Here is an 18,472-nt window from a genome sequence, read left to right on the forward strand (position 1 = left end):
CTGAATAAAACAAGGACAGTCGAGTTTGTGATGTTACACAACCAATAGATACAAGTGTCAGCCACACTCCATTTTTATATTTTGGGTCTAAGTTGTGATACCGCCATATGGGAATAACTTCTAATGACCTCAATGAATACTCAACTCAGGAGTTCATCTCAGGGCAAAGTCATGGAACTAAACTATGGGGAAACGTGGGATGGAGTGGGCTGTGGCGCTATTAGCCAAACACGCTAAAAATCAGCTAGATCGCCATTAAAAAGTATGCCGTAGGAAAATACCTAGTCAGCGTTTCTGACTGCGTTTTTAACTCGCCGAGAATGGGCAGATGACCCTTGCCTTAGTGTTCTGATAAAGCTATCTTAAAGGCTGGATTGTATGACACGAGAATAACTGGAATATAAAGAAAAAAGGAACAAGCAATGTTAATAATAACCATTTTATATATATATATATATATAATTATTCCAACATTTAAAACTACAGAAATTGATACATAAAGAAAAGGTTGGGGTAGGCTTTGTCATGGACCTACATTGACTTAAATGGCCTATAGGCACCATATACTTCTACAAGTCCTGCTACAAAGAGCTGTCAGTGTATGGATACCTACCTCTGGAACGTAAGCCGTGTTTCTCTTATTAGTGTTAATGTATCCTGCCTACGTAATCTGCCTGTATATGATATTTTGCAGAGTTGCTTCTTGAACCCAATGGGTTAATGAAGCAAGGCAGTGGACGCTGGGCCCGACCCACTATCTCATGCCTAAGGGTACCAGGTTCCCCCCTCTCCCCCCAAACCTGGTCACAGATCCTGGAAAGCAAGCTGTGTTTTTGCAGCTGCACTCAATTAAAGAGACTTGGGAATGACTGGAGTCCTATGTAAGGGAATCGGCCATGCGTGGCTCGAGTTACTCAGTATATGTCTGCTCTGGTTAATGAACAAGGAAATGCAGCTTGTGGATGTGGACTACAATTCCCATGATGCTCAGATGGTCTCTATGTCAAGCCTCCACTTTGATGACCTTCTGAGTCTCAAATGTACAATTTCATACCGGTATCACTTACATTTTTCTTAAAGTCTCTGCACAATTTGTTTCAAGAAAATAAAGTTATTTTCTGAACCCCCCTGAATTTGGCGAAAGCAGTCTTCAACATGTAAGGGGTTTGTAGGTCTGTGTATCATAAGGGCTTCACAGCAAAGTGAAAAAAGGTAATCCTATTTATTAACAGAAATGCAAAAAACGAGAGGGGGGTGAAAGCAGAGCAGGGAAACAATAACACAAACACCGTATTTCTAGCTACGCAAAGCCTACGTCTATTATTAAGAGCTTTGTATGGCATAAAACGATTTCTCAGGATAACCAATGTTTATGATTATTACCAAGATTGGTAGAGGAGCAGTGGCGTAACTACAGGGGTCACAGCAACAACCCCGTTCCTGTCTCCTCGTACCAGTTCAGTGTGTGTGTGTGTGTGAGCATGGATGTGTAATGGTGTGTGTGTGAGCATGTATATGTAAGTGGGGTGAGATGGAGTGTTAGAATAAATGTGTGTGTTAGTATGAGTGTGTGTAATTTGTGTGTTTACATATGTCTGCCCAAATGTTGGGGGCAAAGGGAAATGATGGCATAGACCAGCTGTTGAAGTTGGGGGGTCCCGGGGCAATTTTTTCTCATCAACAGTATGGATGGCAGCAGTGTCTATACGTGCTGCCGGGATCGAAGTGTGACAAATAAAGTTTACTGGCATTTCAAAGGAGACTCCAGGGCCCATTGGAGGCCCACCAGCAAAGAATGCATATTAAAGTACTATGTAGGTACACAAGGTATGTTTTGTGGTATATATATATATATATATATATATATATATACCACAACACATACCTTTAGGAGAAGCTGCAGCTCCAGAACTGTTAAGCACCACTCCCTCCTGGGAAGTTTAAGAGCTGGACGGTGGGGAACGAGGCAAATGCATATCGAAAGATTCTGCCGAATCCCTCCATGTGCCAGGGGGAGTAAATAATATTTTAAAGGTACGACTCGGCAATCATATACATTAAAGTACATATGATGGCCGGAATGTCTGGTCAAGCTACAGTTTAGTATGTTATCTATGATACGAACATGTATGTTAAGCAGTCGCATTTGGTTACTCAAAACCTGAGCATGAACAGGTTGTGCCAGTACTGCAGAAAACCGAGGATTCAATAATGACTCCCAATATATGAAAGTTTTTCAGTGTTTTTTAATGAAAATGCTGTTCTGTGCAGTTTACATTGATACGGGATCCAAGGCCTGGTTCTGCTCAGATTTCCCTGTATATATTTTTACCTTCATCATATATTTCCAGTTTAGGTCACAACCTGCACCATGGCTAAGCAACAAGTAAGTGTTTTTAATAATAATTACTGTTTGGGCTAGGAGTGCGAAATGTTATTCTTAATAAGGATACAATATACTAGTTTGTACAGCGTGACACATGATAGTAACATAACGTTTGATTTTAACCGTTTGTTACATAGTATAGTGGATAAGGTAAAGGATGGCATGGATCCGGAGACTTGGCACTTTGATCTTGGCTTTGTTTTCTCAGGATCAATTCTGGCTGTAAAACTTCAAATCGTTTACCTCTTCTAATAATCAAGATACCTTTATGCCGATCCCATAGATGCCTGCGTTCCTTACTGATAACTTCTACCACTGCTGCCGCCCCACTCCCAGTGAAGAAACAGGTAAAGGTCAAAAGAACTCTGAGGATATGGAGCCTTGTGATATTTGAGCCTGTAGGTGTTTGTCTGTCTGTCTGTCTGTCTTTGGTGATGGACTGGAAGCGTAGTCTGCAGCGAGGAGGATTTGGCAGAACTGCTGGGGTTAGCTGCCCAGGCTATTAACTTGCAGATAAAGTTCTAGCAGCTAAGATGGGGCGGCTTCTCTGAAGAAGTGGGTTTTTAGATGTTTCTTGAATGTTGGGAGGGAGGGGGAAGGCTGAAGGTTCGGTGGAAGTAGATTCCAGAGATATGGGGAAGGGGAAGAGGTGATAAGCGAGGAGAGCTTTAGCCCATGGGAAGAACGTAGTGTGTCTCCATGACCTCAGGGTCACTGTATTAACCCCTTGCATGCTGCGCAGTATAGCATACTGTTACTCCTGAAAGGGCAGGGAGGAGCAGCAGCTGCCTAAGGGGACAGATGGATCTGAGGTGGGGAGGGGGCACAGTTGTTCTCTTGTCTTTAACACTAAAGTTTTTGCCAACCCCCCTTTCACAAGTCATGGAGAAAGTCCCCACCTCCAGCTGTAATTGGGCCTCTGTCCCTCCTACTCACTTTCACACATCTCTCTCTTGTTGCCCTCCTCCTCCTCTGCAATGTACCCTCCTTATTTATTATCATTTATTTATATTGCATAGTCAGCACTTCCATGCATGATGGGTTACCATTCGAATAGTAGGAGAGACGGAGCCCTTCGCAGCTTTGTTAAGTTAATTTATTCCAACTACCCAACGCTTGTTGCACTTACCTGTTGGGCTGTTTTGCCGAAGTGAAGCTCAGCTTTCATTTCTAATCAATCTTCTTTTTCTCTTCTACTTAGCAACAACCAGAGAGACAACATAACGGGGAGAAATAACCACACAGATCATGAAAACAGATGTTAATGTGGCTGCTCCCATCCATATGACTATTGCCTCTCCTATACTATAACACCATCACATATTTAGGAGAAGAATCTGAGAAACGTGACAGTCTCACTAAGTACTTTAGCCACAAGGCACGCTTAATACGGTGTTTTATCAGCACGATTAGCTTCCTCTCTCTTTTATATCAATGCATGGGGTGTATGGGGTGCCCCAAACTCCCACTAACTATAATAGTGCAACATTTAGTTACTGTGGCCACTGCATATTTTTTTAACGTTTTGCACCAGAATTGTTCTTTATAGATAAGATGGGAGCTGTGCAGAAAAATAGCTACTGCAGCTAAAATCCATTCAGCACAAGACAAGCACGGGATCATGAATGAGAATTAATAAGGAATTAGGATCTGAAGAGAGACTTAGACCTCAAGACAAACACTGTGGCCGGCTGGCTGCAAGATTGGCTTGTACAAACTCTGCCGACAGCCTGCTCTGCCACCCACGGGCAGATGTGTGTATATATATATACATAGGCACTACTGAGAGCTGCTATATAGATGCCAACCTAAAAAGAAAACATTCCAGGAGTACTTTGCTGCTGAGAAGTCACACCGCGGCATTAAGTGTCCACGGAGCCGCGGTCTGTTCATTCAGGAAGAGATACTTTCTGGAGCGCGTAAATCATCCGGCGACTGGAATTTCTCTCCGGTATTTGAAAAACATAAAAAATGACCTCAGCGGACGGAGCGTGACTGTCTGACGTGAAAGTCAGTCCGAAAATGATTCTATTTTCACAAAATAATTCTATATTGTGCATTCTTTTAGTTCAGACTTTTAAGGTTTATTTTTGTTCTACTGGCATTGTTGGCATATTTGCCACTTCGTCATATTGGGCATTCCCAGGATCTTTCAGTGTTTGCCCGGAGTTGCAGCGGTAATACCTTAATCTCAGGATCTCAGGGTGAAGGGGTAGATTCTCCGGGTCACACAGTCCGGAGCTGACTCATTTAATGATATCCAAAGAAGCCTCTGTCGCTGGTCTCCGCCACTGAAATCCCTGAATACAATCATTTATTTTTATGTTTACTAGTAACATTATTCAGAAGGACCATCATTAGAACGGCTTGTAGGTACAATACGATGTATGCTTGCCTCGGGTTGAGCTCATTTATAGATTTTTGGTGATTGTAGCTGACGGGACGATCGGCGGTTTCCTTCTGGACAGGGAGACCCTTTCCGCCACACATTTTTATTAAATAAACAGCAAGTGATTGCAAAACATATTCACGGGCTGGGTGTAATAAGCATCTGGAAACGGCTGTTTTACTTCCGGACATCCGATTGCTCTCTTAGGAAATAATTGTCCAGCTTACTGTTCAGGGAAAGTACAAACTGCACTATTGCCTCAGGTTAAAAATGAAAAAGTAATTTTGTGATCTCTCTCAAGACAAATTAGTGTTCCCTGCGAGACAGAACCTTTTTTCCACCCCTCTCTAACTTGAAAATGTGACTCTATGTCACTTTGGTGTCTTCCGTAGAAAGTGGCCCCGCCATACCCGTCTAACAGTGGTCCAATCCCTTTCTGAAGCCATTTGGCCCTGTGGCTTGGAGTTCCCATCATGCCGTGCTGCAAAACAAACACTTCACGAAGAAAGTAACACTGAGTATAGTCCGTGAATCCGGAAAGCTCTATTTGCTGGTCGTAGCGTACTGTTCCGTCTGACTGTTGAGTCAATAAGAAGTTGAGTTGTAACTCGAGGGGTCAACTCAGCAGATGTGCCTTAAGATGGATGACATCAAGTTCAAAGTAGCCCTTCTTTCTCACTAATAGCCAAATTAAGCACAGTAGCTGTGCCCAATCTTTACAGATGCCAGGGGGTTAGATGCCAACCACAGCTACAGATGGAGATATTAGTGACATTTGGACTTTTCTCTTAGATATCAAGACATATATGGAAGGCCCTGATCTTCTCCCGCTCTGAGCTTTAAACACATTTCTTTAATTAGTTGTCCTTCTAAAAGTGGTTCTACAAGCTATTGAATCATAAGGTGTACTTAATTTTCCACACATGGCTTCTCCATTTTAGCTTTATTTTTGTTGAACATAAAACATGATATGGTGTAATATGTCATGCATTGTTTTTCATCTGAGGTTGTATTTAGCTAATTTTTAGACCTGCTAAGGAACACAGGATTGTTATTATGCCCTGATTTGTAAAACCATAGAATTGAAAGAGGGTGTACTTTCTTTTTCACACGAATGTATATACACAGTCTCCCTTCTGAGCATTTTGCCCATTGAGTGAGTGGCGCTATCAATCCACATTCAGTCTATTCTCATGTCCATTGAAGAAGCTTGTTAGCTAGTGTTACTGTGCCTCTGGGTGTTTTTGATCCTTCCAAATTTCTTCCAAAGTATGTCATCCTCCTTATAATGGTCTATAAAAATATATCAACAGGTCAGGTCCCAATTAGCAATAAATACACTTCCTGCGGTGGAATAATTTCAGGAATTTCCGGGACTTGAGACTTGTCCAAGTGCATCTCCCTGGCTCAAAGAAAGCTATTTCAGCCGGGAAGTCTAATGATACGATCCCCCGGCTTGAATGAAATTTTGCTTCGTCAAACAATTCCTCATTAAAACACTTTGAGGTCCAGCTTCCCTTCGTATGTTTGTGGCTGAACTACTGCATTAAGATAGTTCCTGTCCTATTTGGTTCCTCAACGGCCTGATCACAGAATTATTGTCTCATCCATATTTTTTTATGCTTTATGCTTTATATTTGCTGTGTATCCTTTTTCTGTTCCGCCAGTCCTACTTTGGGTTGGCGTGGTTTCTTGGATTCCTGTAGTACTATTAGTAGTAATACCTCATGATACTTTGTTAGTACTTCATGAAGGGTAATTGTCGTTTTCACATCAGTTTTATCCAGATCCAATGTGACAACTGCGTATTGGTCTATGTATGAGCTTTAGGAATGCTCACTTATTACCTACTAGACCAGGGGTGTCCAACCTGCGGCCCTCCAGCTGCTGCAGGACTACATTTCCCATAATGCTCTTTCAGCTAAGGGGCTGGCTGAGGAGTATGGGAGATGTAGTCCTGCAGCAGCTGGAGGGCGCAGGTTGGACACCCCTGGACTAGGCAAACTTAGCCCATCCTCTGACTTCCGTGTAGTAAACGGCATGGTGCTTTGGCTTTTCTTGCCCATAAGGAGTACCTGACTAATAAGTTCTATGTGGAAAGCATATCCCGTAAATAATTTAGGATAGTATGAATAAAAAGTTTAGGCTGGCACCCAAATATCATAAAATTCTGTCAACTTTAATGTCTACAGATACAGTAGATTTAACTTAAACAAAAGAAGCAAAATACTTTTCATGCTTGATTACCCTGCATTTTATTTAAAAACGTCTAAATCTGAAGCATATTTATATTCCAATTTGACTTCTTTCTTTAATACCTCGCTTGGCAAGTGTGGGTTGGATGGGTTTCATTTGGTAATCATGTCTCAGCCATGAATTGGATGCCTAATGTAGGTCTTGGTGCTTGGGAGTATAACGACTTCGTACTCATTGTGTGTTATGATTTGTATGTACAAAGCCTTCGTACTTTGAGATTTCACACACCTGACTGAGTGTTAAAAAGCGTAATGTGTAGAGATGAGAGAGGCTCTGAGAAATGAGATGGGTTGTCTACCAGTTACACAGCCGGAGGTGAGAGCTCCCTCTGCTCACGCGACGGCCACAAATCCATGCATGCCTTAGACTGGATTCTAGAGTGTTATTATTACTTCCGTCAGGAAGACAAGCCGAGTGACCGATGGAGGTCACAGATACACGCTGAACTTGACTGCCTCAATAAATATGACAGTATTCATGTATTCTGTTTATGTAAGGTATTGTCCATTCCTCTTAGGTCTTAAGAGCAACAAACTGTACAAAGATATTGTCTACTAAATGCTCTAAAAACTGGGACATTGTTAACATTTGCTATTAGTTGCATGTGGTTTTAATATTTTACCTCCCCACAACAGAGAGGAAATCAAGGCATGTTTCCACAGCAGATCAGTACAGAGGAACTAATGATTCCTGGTAATCTGTAATAAAAGCATGTTTCTCACAAGACGAGTCCAATGAGTGTAAGGTGGTCAAAGCAAGTAGCTTGTTGCTTAATAGCTGCATACACTTGTTAACATATACTGGTTTAGACCCCTCCAAATCAAGCATCACCTCTCCTGTGTGCACACAACACTATGCTGCAGCCTCCTTACTTCCGCAATCAACACCATCAGGCAGCCCATCTCTTCTCTGCACAGAACATTTGGCATCAGCACCTCTCTCTCCCACACACAACTCCACTCAGAAGCCCCTTCCCCCATACTATCTGGTAGCCTATCTATTTCCTGCATATAACATGATCTGGCAGCACCTCCTTTCCCCCTACACATAATCTGGCCCCTCTCCTCCCCTATCTGGCAGGGTCTTCGTATGAATTAATGTCGGGTAAGGCATTTGGCGAAGGTCCTATCATAGTGCATGTTGTTTTGAGCCAGTCCAACAAAAACAAATGTGAAGCTCCTGTAGCAATAATTTCTAGACAAAGTAGCCTTATGAACCATAAAAGATCCTACAAAACCATTAATCATTCACACTATGGCTTCATTCCATCTAAATTAAGATACTTATTGCTTACCAGTTTGAAATTCAATAAATGTTGTGTAATAAAGTCACACATTAGGAAAGGAGAATGCAAAGGGGTGAGCACCACAAAAATTGCCAAATGCTAGCTGCTCAAGCTCAAAAAACGTATATATTCGGAATATGATATCACAGCAGCCAGATCTCCTAGATGTTCTATGTGGTGTTCTACAGACCAAAGTGCAAACAAGTAACGCTAACACCCTTTCTTAGTGGAACCAGAAATCAGGTGTATCTTGAGTATGACACCTCCTTGAAACACCTTGCTAAAATATCAGAAAACCAGTAGAAGATGAAATAAGACCTACACATAATTGAAAATGTTATTATTTCCAGCACCCTGCGTATCACTAGTTGTTTGTGTCTCTAAACCAAAGCGGTACAGTAAGTGTGTGTGTTGACGTGTGCTGGCCAAGTATACATATTAATCTTGGGACAGACAAAATGTGACATCAAAAGTAAACTCACAGGAGCATGTTTTTTTTTTCTTTTTGAAAATTAGTTCTGAACAAAGCGAATTACCAGATAGAACTCGAGGAGGAATCACGGTCAATTACTACATTTGTAACCCATCACGGTTGATGGAGATAAAAACAACCCCCATATGGTGTTTTAACTGCAGCAGAACCGTTTCAGGATAATATGCTGAAGATTCTATCAACAATACGGCACTAGCTCTACGGCACTAGCTCTACGGCACTAGCTCTACGGCACTAGCTCTACGGCACTAGCTCTACGGCACTAGCTCTACGGCAGGTCTTACACCTTCTCGAAAGAAAAAAAAATGGCACTGAACAAGGACAAGGGTTTGTTCCTACAAAATAATTTTCCTTACTTTGGTTGTATATTTTCTGACAATGGAATTGGTTTTGATCCAAAAAATGTTGTATCAGTGATTTTTCCCCTTAAAGAGACAGCAGTAAAGAAATCTGCATATTCATTCTGGACAGGAGCACAGGGGTCGGAACAGATCCGTACTGGAGATAAGTATATCACGTGCATGGCATATAGCTGGGGGATGGGGGAAAGGCAAATACACATGGGGGGGTTCTGCAGAACCCCCTCATGCATCCACGAAAACTTAAAGGGACAGCCATCACACAGCTATCACATGCTTAAAACGGTATATGATGGCTGGGGTATCCCTTTAAGGCGGCCAAATATTTATTGCTTTGAATTTCAAATTATACAGTTCTCTTTGCTCCACAGAAACACAGAGTCGGCCCATCCGGTCTGCCCATTTATTCTGATGTAAAGACTCAATCAGTACTTGCTCTTATTTTAGATTCAGTATCTTCAACTACTTCCACTGGGAGGCTGTTACATTTATCTACTACCCTCTCGGTTAAGTAAATACTCAATTAATTGTGTCTTTTGAATGTCACCATTTGCATGAACTTGGTAACAATCCTGAGAATTTTAAGAGATAAAACACAGTCTGGAGTAACGTGCTTTCTCATATATTGGACAAACAGTGTCATCAGGTACTTAGTTGCTATTTCAAGTCAGGTCAATAAACTCCGGGTGAAAGACTTATGTCAGTAAGTAGCCACGGCTGGACAGAGTTTGAAAAACATTACTTTTCCCAGAGAATAATCTTGCCCTGGTGTGGGCCTGTGAATGCTTTCAGCGTTATGGTATATCCTTGTGTTCACGCGTTATCTAGTTTCGAGAGATATATGGAGGGCCGGATCCTTAACTTAATGAAAAGGCTTGGACAGGACATACCACGGCAAGCGTACGATTTCTCCTTATATTGCGTTTCCGGTATGCTTATGATAATGGGAGTGCGTTTCTAAAACATTCCTTGACCTTGAATTCCACAGACGTTGACTTTGGACAAAAAGCTTGTGTAAAGAAAAAAAAAAAAAGGCCAGAAAGTGAAAATATATTTCCTCGGAAAGGAATTGTGAACAGTTTCTAGTGGTCTAAGAAAACGATGTTTCCGGTGCTCCCTCCTTAATGAACTTGTATGCGATTAGAGGAAAGAGGAAAGATTAGAGGAAAGAACGCCTGGTTAGCAGATTTGGGAGCGCCGTGTGAAGCGGTCGTGTGAAGCCCAAAAATGTGAAAAGACCTGGCCTTCATTCATTCAATTCTACTATTACAAGAATATAGGACGGCAAGTGAAATGACATAATTTATCATTTTTGTTATCTTTTCTTTAAGGGCCTCTTGGTGCCAAATTAAGATTCAGAGCCGCAAGCCATGAGATTTTTAAGAATGCAGAAAAGGAATCTGCAAATATGCACAAAAAAGCTCACAACCCAAAAAGCTATCTATGTTTGACATTTGACTTTCACTGTGTAAGACAAGACCAATCATCCATTATTTTTTCGAGGGACAGTCCCTCGCCGTGAGGTCAAATTTCTCTGCACGTCTTTCATTCCCTGGAGTCCATTATTTAAAGGTGTCCAAATACTTGACGGTGCTCTACAGCCATAAAAGTCGTAATCAGATTTATATAAACTGCAATAAATGTCAATAAATATACCATTCTTCCTCTAAACCCTTAAACACAATACTTATCGATAGGTCAGGGAATAGGAAGTCTTCGCGAAGCTCTGCACCCTACTTACACCTCTAACCACGCCGTTTCAAACAAGAGTCTCTTTGGCCATTTGAAATGTTGGGCGATATGATAGATTAATTATTGGGAAGCGTCGTAAGTTAAAGTTGGCTATATATAGGCTGCCCAGCTTCGGTGAGTCTGTAATCTAGTTACTCTTACACATGGTCAGAACTGCGCAGTCTGGGCAGGCTGCAATTATGTGGGATTTTAATGACTCTTAAATCAATTGCCAACGTGAAACCTGTTGAACAGCTCAGGGAAGCAGATGTTGGGGCATTTTAAAAGACGACTAGGCAGACTCTTGACACAAGCAAGCAGAGATCTGACCTTGCTTGACCTTATTATGTTAAAGAAAGCACAGATCCTGTGCGATAGTCAAGGGGAATATTTGGCAAACAGCAATCATAACACGGTTTCTTTTGAAATTGGGTTTGAAGAAAGGTCTCTTATTTGACTGGGAGTATTAATCTGAGCTAATGTCAATCTGAAGAAAATGAACCAGTTTCACCGTGTATTTAGATGAAGGGGTATTTGGAATGACTTAGTTGATGCATATTAGACGCGTGAAACTGGGCCAAAGCGATTCGGACAAATTTTTCAGGTTTTTTTTGTCCCATTCATTTCTGGACGAAATCCATTTCCTGTTCATTCCTTTTAGATGAAAATCAGGGGCCATTTTAAATTCAGAAATTATACCTACATTAGCTCTCACTAACTCTCTCAGACTCTCATTCTCTTCTTTTCATTCATTCACACTCTCATGCTCTCTGAATGCCTCCCTACCTTCTCTGCCGACCACTTCTGCTCCCGTGTCTCACCGCTCCACTTCCATGCCTCGCATCTTCTTGTTCTGCTCTTTCCTGTCTTTTCTTTTCTCTCTTTCTTCTTCGCCCGCATCTTCGCAGACTTAACCTCCTGGCAAAGTTCCGCCAAGATGGTGGGGCTTCCAGCGACATCTTCTGCCGTGATCCTACAATCAGGGGGAGAGGATGTCACGGGAATCTCCACCATGTTGGCAGACGTTTACACAGGGTTATTTTAGGGGAAAATGGGGGAGCCTCCAGTGACCTCCTCCACTCTGATTGGGGGGGAGAGGACATCATCCGAAGCTCTGTCATTTTGGCAGAAGTTTGCCAGGAGGTCATGTCTGCTGAGATGCAATCGAAGAAAGAAGGGATAAGAGAGAAATTATTACATTACATTATTATTACAAGAAAAGGTACAAGTGAGATACTTATGTAAATTGTAGACAGGATTACAATGATTTTAAGCGGGGGGCTTCTGTACTCAGCAGCCCGTTACCTCTTACTACACAGAGGGCAGATATCTGCAGAATAACCTGAAAAGCGCAAGAGTCTTCACTAAAATTAAATCTCTCCAACCCCTTTCTGCTTAGGCAACCATATGGCATGGTGTGTGTTTGGGAGCAACTGAGTCAGGGTCTGGGATTTTTAACCCTGTCTGAAAGGGCCTGAGTCACAGGCTCCATTAACACTTAAACACAATCTGGATGTGGGGGTCTATGAATAGGAGGCAGACGTGATCATTACATTTACTTATATAGCGCCAGCAGATTTGGTAGTGCTGTTACAATAAGAGGCAGTAAAAATAATTTTAAATCACACACAATAACACATACTGGTACAATAGGGCCCTGCTCTGGTAAGCTTACAATATAGTCGATCAAGAGATATTTTCAAGGGGGAAATTGCATTTCCACTGGAGCCGCAGCGAGTGGAAAGATTTTTTGCCCCTCAGGCCAAATTTTAGCTCTTTACTCTTGATAATTTGACTAGGGTGCGTGGAAACAAGTTAGAATAACAATACATACACATCTAACACAGATCATAATGTAACAGCTCATATAAAAATATATAGGTACAGAAATTGACAATTTAGTTTGCTCCCAACTGATTTTCTAGGGACACATATGGAAAACGCATACACTGCCAATGCTAAGTTCTGATTTAGGGCTGTACATGTCTTCTGAAGGCACTTACGTTTCAATCAGTCAGGAAAAGGGCCCTTGAACGTACACTCTCCTAAAGATATCTAAGTTCCTGAACCAAGGGGTCACTCAGCACGCTAATGGCATGGTAGCCTGTGACACAGGACAGGCTCTCGATACCATTTACCACATATTAAATTAATAAATCGTTTGGCAGGTATCTGTATCGGAGGTGAGACCTGGCCCAGGGCAGTGACTCTGCGGCCACCATTCTCACTACAGAGTGCTGTTATATGATATCATATCCCCATTTTAATGTAGAGTAAATGGGCCAGATCATTGAGCAGCGGCACATCGGGGGTCTGGACCTCAGTTTTGTGGCAGGGGGGCTGCCACCCTCTGAACCTGTAGCCCAGAATATGTGACAGACACAAACAGGGAGTGTGGATGGAAGATACAGAGTGTTCTAAGAAGGAATGTTATGGTCCAAATGAATGCATCAATGAGTGTTTACTTTGCCACTTTTCTACATGTGTTGATCAGTGATAAAATCTTTACTTTTATTGTGTTTTTACAGCTGCTAAAAACCTTAGCAGCTCTAATAAACCCTACCCCCAGGTCATGATTATTACCTGCTTAGCTGCCAAAATGTCAAATGACCACTTTGGACAATAAAACAGGCATGTCTTGATTCATACCCCCACCTCCCAACATTTGGAGCAGAGAAAATATCCAATAAGATTTGGTTTAATCCACAGAAAACATAACGCCGATTAGAAAGAACCTATAGCTCGAGCTGACAAGAACTTAAAGCACGTATTTTAAATAAGATTGCTGCTTGCACCTGGCTGAAGGAGCAAGTTTCATCCCTGCTTGCTTGTAAAATGTTCTTAAACATGTCTATAGGGTGGCCAGACTTCTGGAAAGTCCTAGGGTCATGTGATCAAGTCCTAGGATTGTTATTGGCCATTTCACAATGTCTTACCAAACTCCAAGTCAAATACTGATGAGTGGTAATACGGCAACCCTGATAATATGACTTTTCTTGGTGGACTTAAGTTAAGCCAATATAAAATCGCAATGTTACGTGACATCGTAGGTCGCTGAGCATTTTGTGGCTCATGGACAGCAGTATTGGAGGCGCTTGATAACCTAAGTGATTGCCTTCAGGAGGAAGACCACCAAAGCAGCTGTACATTAAGTACCTAAAATGCAACCCTGGACAACCCAAGGTTGGGTGGAACCTTCTTCTAGAACCAGCTGTGAGCGGGCTCATTATGAAAGCGCCCCAATTATGAAGGGATCCCAGTGACACAAAATAACAGATAGTAGACTTACGTTATATAAATACGGCGACACAAAAAAAAAATCTACGGGGGCAACCAAAAAATAATGCACCCTCCAGTGGATGCCGTTAACAACCAGCTACTATCATTGCTGCCCTGCTTGGTGCATTTGTATTAATACTTTTGGTTAAAGGACGCATCTGTTATCGAACAATCACTGGTGTGCATAACATGATGATGTCGTAGTTTTAATAAGTCATACAGGACAATGTCATAAAGGTGTGTGCGGACTGGAAACTGTGGATCTAAAGGGGTTAATCAGGCAGTCTGGTTTGGGATCATTTTCCCCCTGTAAGCCCCCTTCTCTCCCATCCCCCAGCTCACTTAGGACACCTGCTTTTTGTTAGGCTCGCAGCCTCTGGACTGCTTTCAGGAAGCACAGGGGGGTTGTGGGGGGTCCAAATTAGGTGGGCCAGGCCTTTCCCCATTACCCCCCCCCACACACCAAACCAATTCCGACCTCTGGGACAAACAAAGCAAAAAAGACCAGAAGAAAACCAGCCTTTGTATGTCTTTATCTTAACCCTTCAAGCACTGGAGCGGTATAGAAAAGCTATCCCTGGTTCCTGAGCCCCGAGCCTGAACCAAATTATTGATACATAACTGGGGGCTTCTTTACCACGAGAGGGTTCCTGCGTTGTAATAAGTGTCTATCCTATAGTAATAATAGCAATAATGCAAATCACTTTTCAGTTTTTACACTTTTTACGGTTGCCTATAAATACACATGGTGTCAAGTCGATGTGCACGAATCACTAAGCAGTGCGTAGAATTAATAACGTTCCTAAATGAAAACAAATGGTTTTGATTGCGGTGGAGAGATAGAGATAAACTGATTTCTCAAACCAGAATGCTGCTAGCCAAAAATGACCATGTCATGTGTAACAAATGAAGGGACGGACCTCTTTAGGACCAAAATCCCGCTGACCCCCTTTCCTTCCCTGATGTTCCTTTTTTCTAGGTCTTTTGTTGGTATGAGCGTATAACACAGGGTTTACAGCCCTAGAAATCATAATCATTTGTACAGAAACAACAAAGAATATGTTTCTAAGTTAAAGTACATACATAATTATTCCTCAATAAAGTCACATAAAAGATCTTGTTAAAGCCCCGCCCCACGTTTCGCCTATATTACCACAACCCTATATATCTATTCGCCCATTTGAAATGTTGGGCTGATGGTTAGCCATGGAAACATTGTTTAAATTAGTCGCTATACGTACGGTCGACATGTAAAAGAATAGGCAAGTAATACATACAGCAATTAAACTTACCGGACACCCAAAATGCAAGCGGCTTCCCGCAGAGCGCTGAGATAAGGACCTGGTTACTCCATGTTATTGACCCACTAAGGACTTTGAATATCGAAACAGATACACGATCGGGGCAGATGGCATATACTGTACATGTAGTAGAAGTCATTATGATCTGGAATTAATGGGACAAAAGCAAAGTCTAAGTATTTTAAATACACCAGCCCAGGGGTTGATCGATTTCACTCTTAGGCACCGGTCCACCGGCCCTTGCACTCCTGTCCCGTTTATAGTTCATGGAATGAAACCCACAAAACAGGAACCCAAGCTTGAGCGATTTAAGTGGTCTTTAAAATGTTATTTGTGAATTGACCCGAAGGTACATGGCTGTAAAGTCATCCTCAGTGACATAATTAACCTTGAGATAACCTTGTTGAGAGAGCTGGGTCAACAAACTATCTATAAGTGAATGTCCTGGTGACTTATTCTGACTTATGTGTTTCTTTCTCATTCTATAGCGCTATAGATTGCGTATTTTAAATAAATATAGAATATGTTGTTGTTGGTGGCTGCCGAAGGAGGGATTTGCTTTTTTTTTTTATGAGGCCTATAATTAAAATATTTCAACACCCTCCATTCCCTTAGTGTTAGATATCAAAGAGACTACAGAAATTCCTGTGGGGTCTAATCACAAAGAAAGCAAATGGCTCAAATGCCCCTGGAATGGCCCAGTACTATTATCCTTATCAACTGCAACTAACACCTAAATTGTAGACATGTGATTTCATGAAACAAAGAGTTTGCTATATATTGAATAAATATGTTCATACTCCTTGAATATATGGACTGTAAGAAGCACTGCATTAATTGTTGGCATTACATTAATAAAAGAATAGTAATAATAATAATAGTAATAATAATAATACTGTATGAGTTCCCTAAGACTCACTGAGCTTTGTGTACAAGCATTACTAGAAAATGAGCCACATGAGCAGCTAACATGCATATATATTCTTATTTAATAGGCGCCGACAGGTGTACTTAGTGCTGTACAGGTTACAGTACAGTTACAATAAGTACAGTCAGGTTAGAGCACAGGTTAGTACAAGAGACACCAAATAGCTCTCTAGTATCAATATTATATTACAGCTGCTATAGTCTTTCCAATCAGGTCGATAGACATGGCGTAAGTCAATATGGCGGCTCATTAACAAACAATGCCTGAACCTGGAGGATAATGCATATGCCAATATAAGCAACACGTCTGTAGAATTCCAACACAATAGGTGGCTTGGATACCTCTAATTCATCAATAAATATTGACCATTCTTTTCTCCGTGGATCACTAGACTCAGAGCCACAACCAGCCAGCATTTAATGTAACTGGAAGAAAAGACAACACAAGACGCAAGTTTAACAACAGTCATCTTATGGACAGTGACGTCTCCTGGCAGGCTGAGGTCGGCAGCCGCCCCCCCCCGTACAAAACCGGAGGACTTATTTACGCTATAGAGGCCGTGGCGGCTCCATCTAATACTTTAAAAGGCTCTGCACGCCTTGAAGACAGGGAAATGACTTCATATCCAAGCCATTCATTTCTTAAAGGCATGAAGCCCCTTTTATTGGTCGGGCCTAGGGAGGCCCCATACGTAAATACGTCAATGCTTATGGATCACAGAAAACCAATGTAGTTTTTATTTTCTCCAAACTGTTACCTACCGGTATAATAAGTAATTGAATAGCAGAATATTATATATATATGTAAATATTTTAATATCCAGTATATTTATCAGGCATTAATAGGGTGGTGAAATGGTACATTGACGAGCAAAAACTGGCATAGTTTTTAAAAGAATCCTCCTTGTGCCGCTGCGTGGCTCCAGCACACATTAGGCATATTTTATGGCAGTAATCTGCGCGGTGGAGAAAGTCAGTAGGTATGTTGCTAATTTGCAGGGCTTGTAGCAACAGACCCTTCGAGATGAGTTGGGCAGGGCTGGCCGGACCCCAAGGCCAAACTCATTTTCTGCCTGGAGCGCTAAGCCGCGTGGGGCACTTTCATGAGCCCGGACACGCCAAATCTAAGAACTTTTATTGATGGGAGTTGGGGGGGAGGGGGTTACTACAGATGTTTGACTACAACTCTCACCGTTAGGATGCTGGGAATAGCCGTATGAGAACATCTGGCGGGCTGTGTTGAAATGGATCAGATCTAACTCAAGGAGGAAAGAAGCCTTACGCATGGAAATCTTCCATGTACCCAGCTTTTCTCCCTCCTCCAAAGCCCTGCCGTTAGACTCGAACACTCAACTCTTTGTGGGCTTTTCAAACTCTGGAGTGCAAAAACACCTCATCTATCAAGAAAAATATGTTCCCCTGTGGGGGCTGGTAAACTCTACGGCGTGGAAATCCTACAGATCTGCAGCTCTACTCCCCACCCAACCGAGGAAAAACATACTTTCATTATCAGTCAGTAAAGAAAGCTGTCTCACGGCACATTCCCACTCAACCAAACCTTTCAGTCGCTGCTCATCACAAAAAGCCCTCACGGGAACCGGTTCCTTTGTCACCAAACGCAAATATTTTTGCTACAATGAGACCAAAAGGAAAACATCCCTACTCGCTTTCTGGACGGCATTATTGTTTTAGCACGGCTGTAGAGCAGGTTTATATTATCTCTTCCACGCTGGTAAAGCTGCCAGGTTTGGTGGAATTGATGGCGGATTCAGGTGTCTTCTCCAAGGCACATACCTAGAAGTATTTTTGGGGGTGCCACCAGAGGCAATGACGTAATTTACACTTATATGATAATATATATATATAAAAAAAAATAAAATATATATATATATATACTTAGTGATGCATTTACTTTTTGCAGAACCCCCAGCCGCCCCCTCCTCGTAGGAGTCTGCACTGCCTTCAAAGGCGCACCGTGTCTTTAAGAGACGAGCGCCTGGATATGACATCATATCTCTGCGTGTTATGTCCTAAGTGCCAGCACAGCCTCCATATTGTAAATGATG

Source organism: Sceloporus occidentalis, unplaced genomic scaffold, assembly GCF_023333645.1.
Source record: "Sceloporus occidentalis isolate IW3139 unplaced genomic scaffold, rSceOcc1.0.p SCAF_330, whole genome shotgun sequence".
NCBI classification, from domain to species: Eukaryota; Metazoa; Chordata; class Lepidosauria; order Squamata; family Phrynosomatidae; genus Sceloporus; species Sceloporus occidentalis.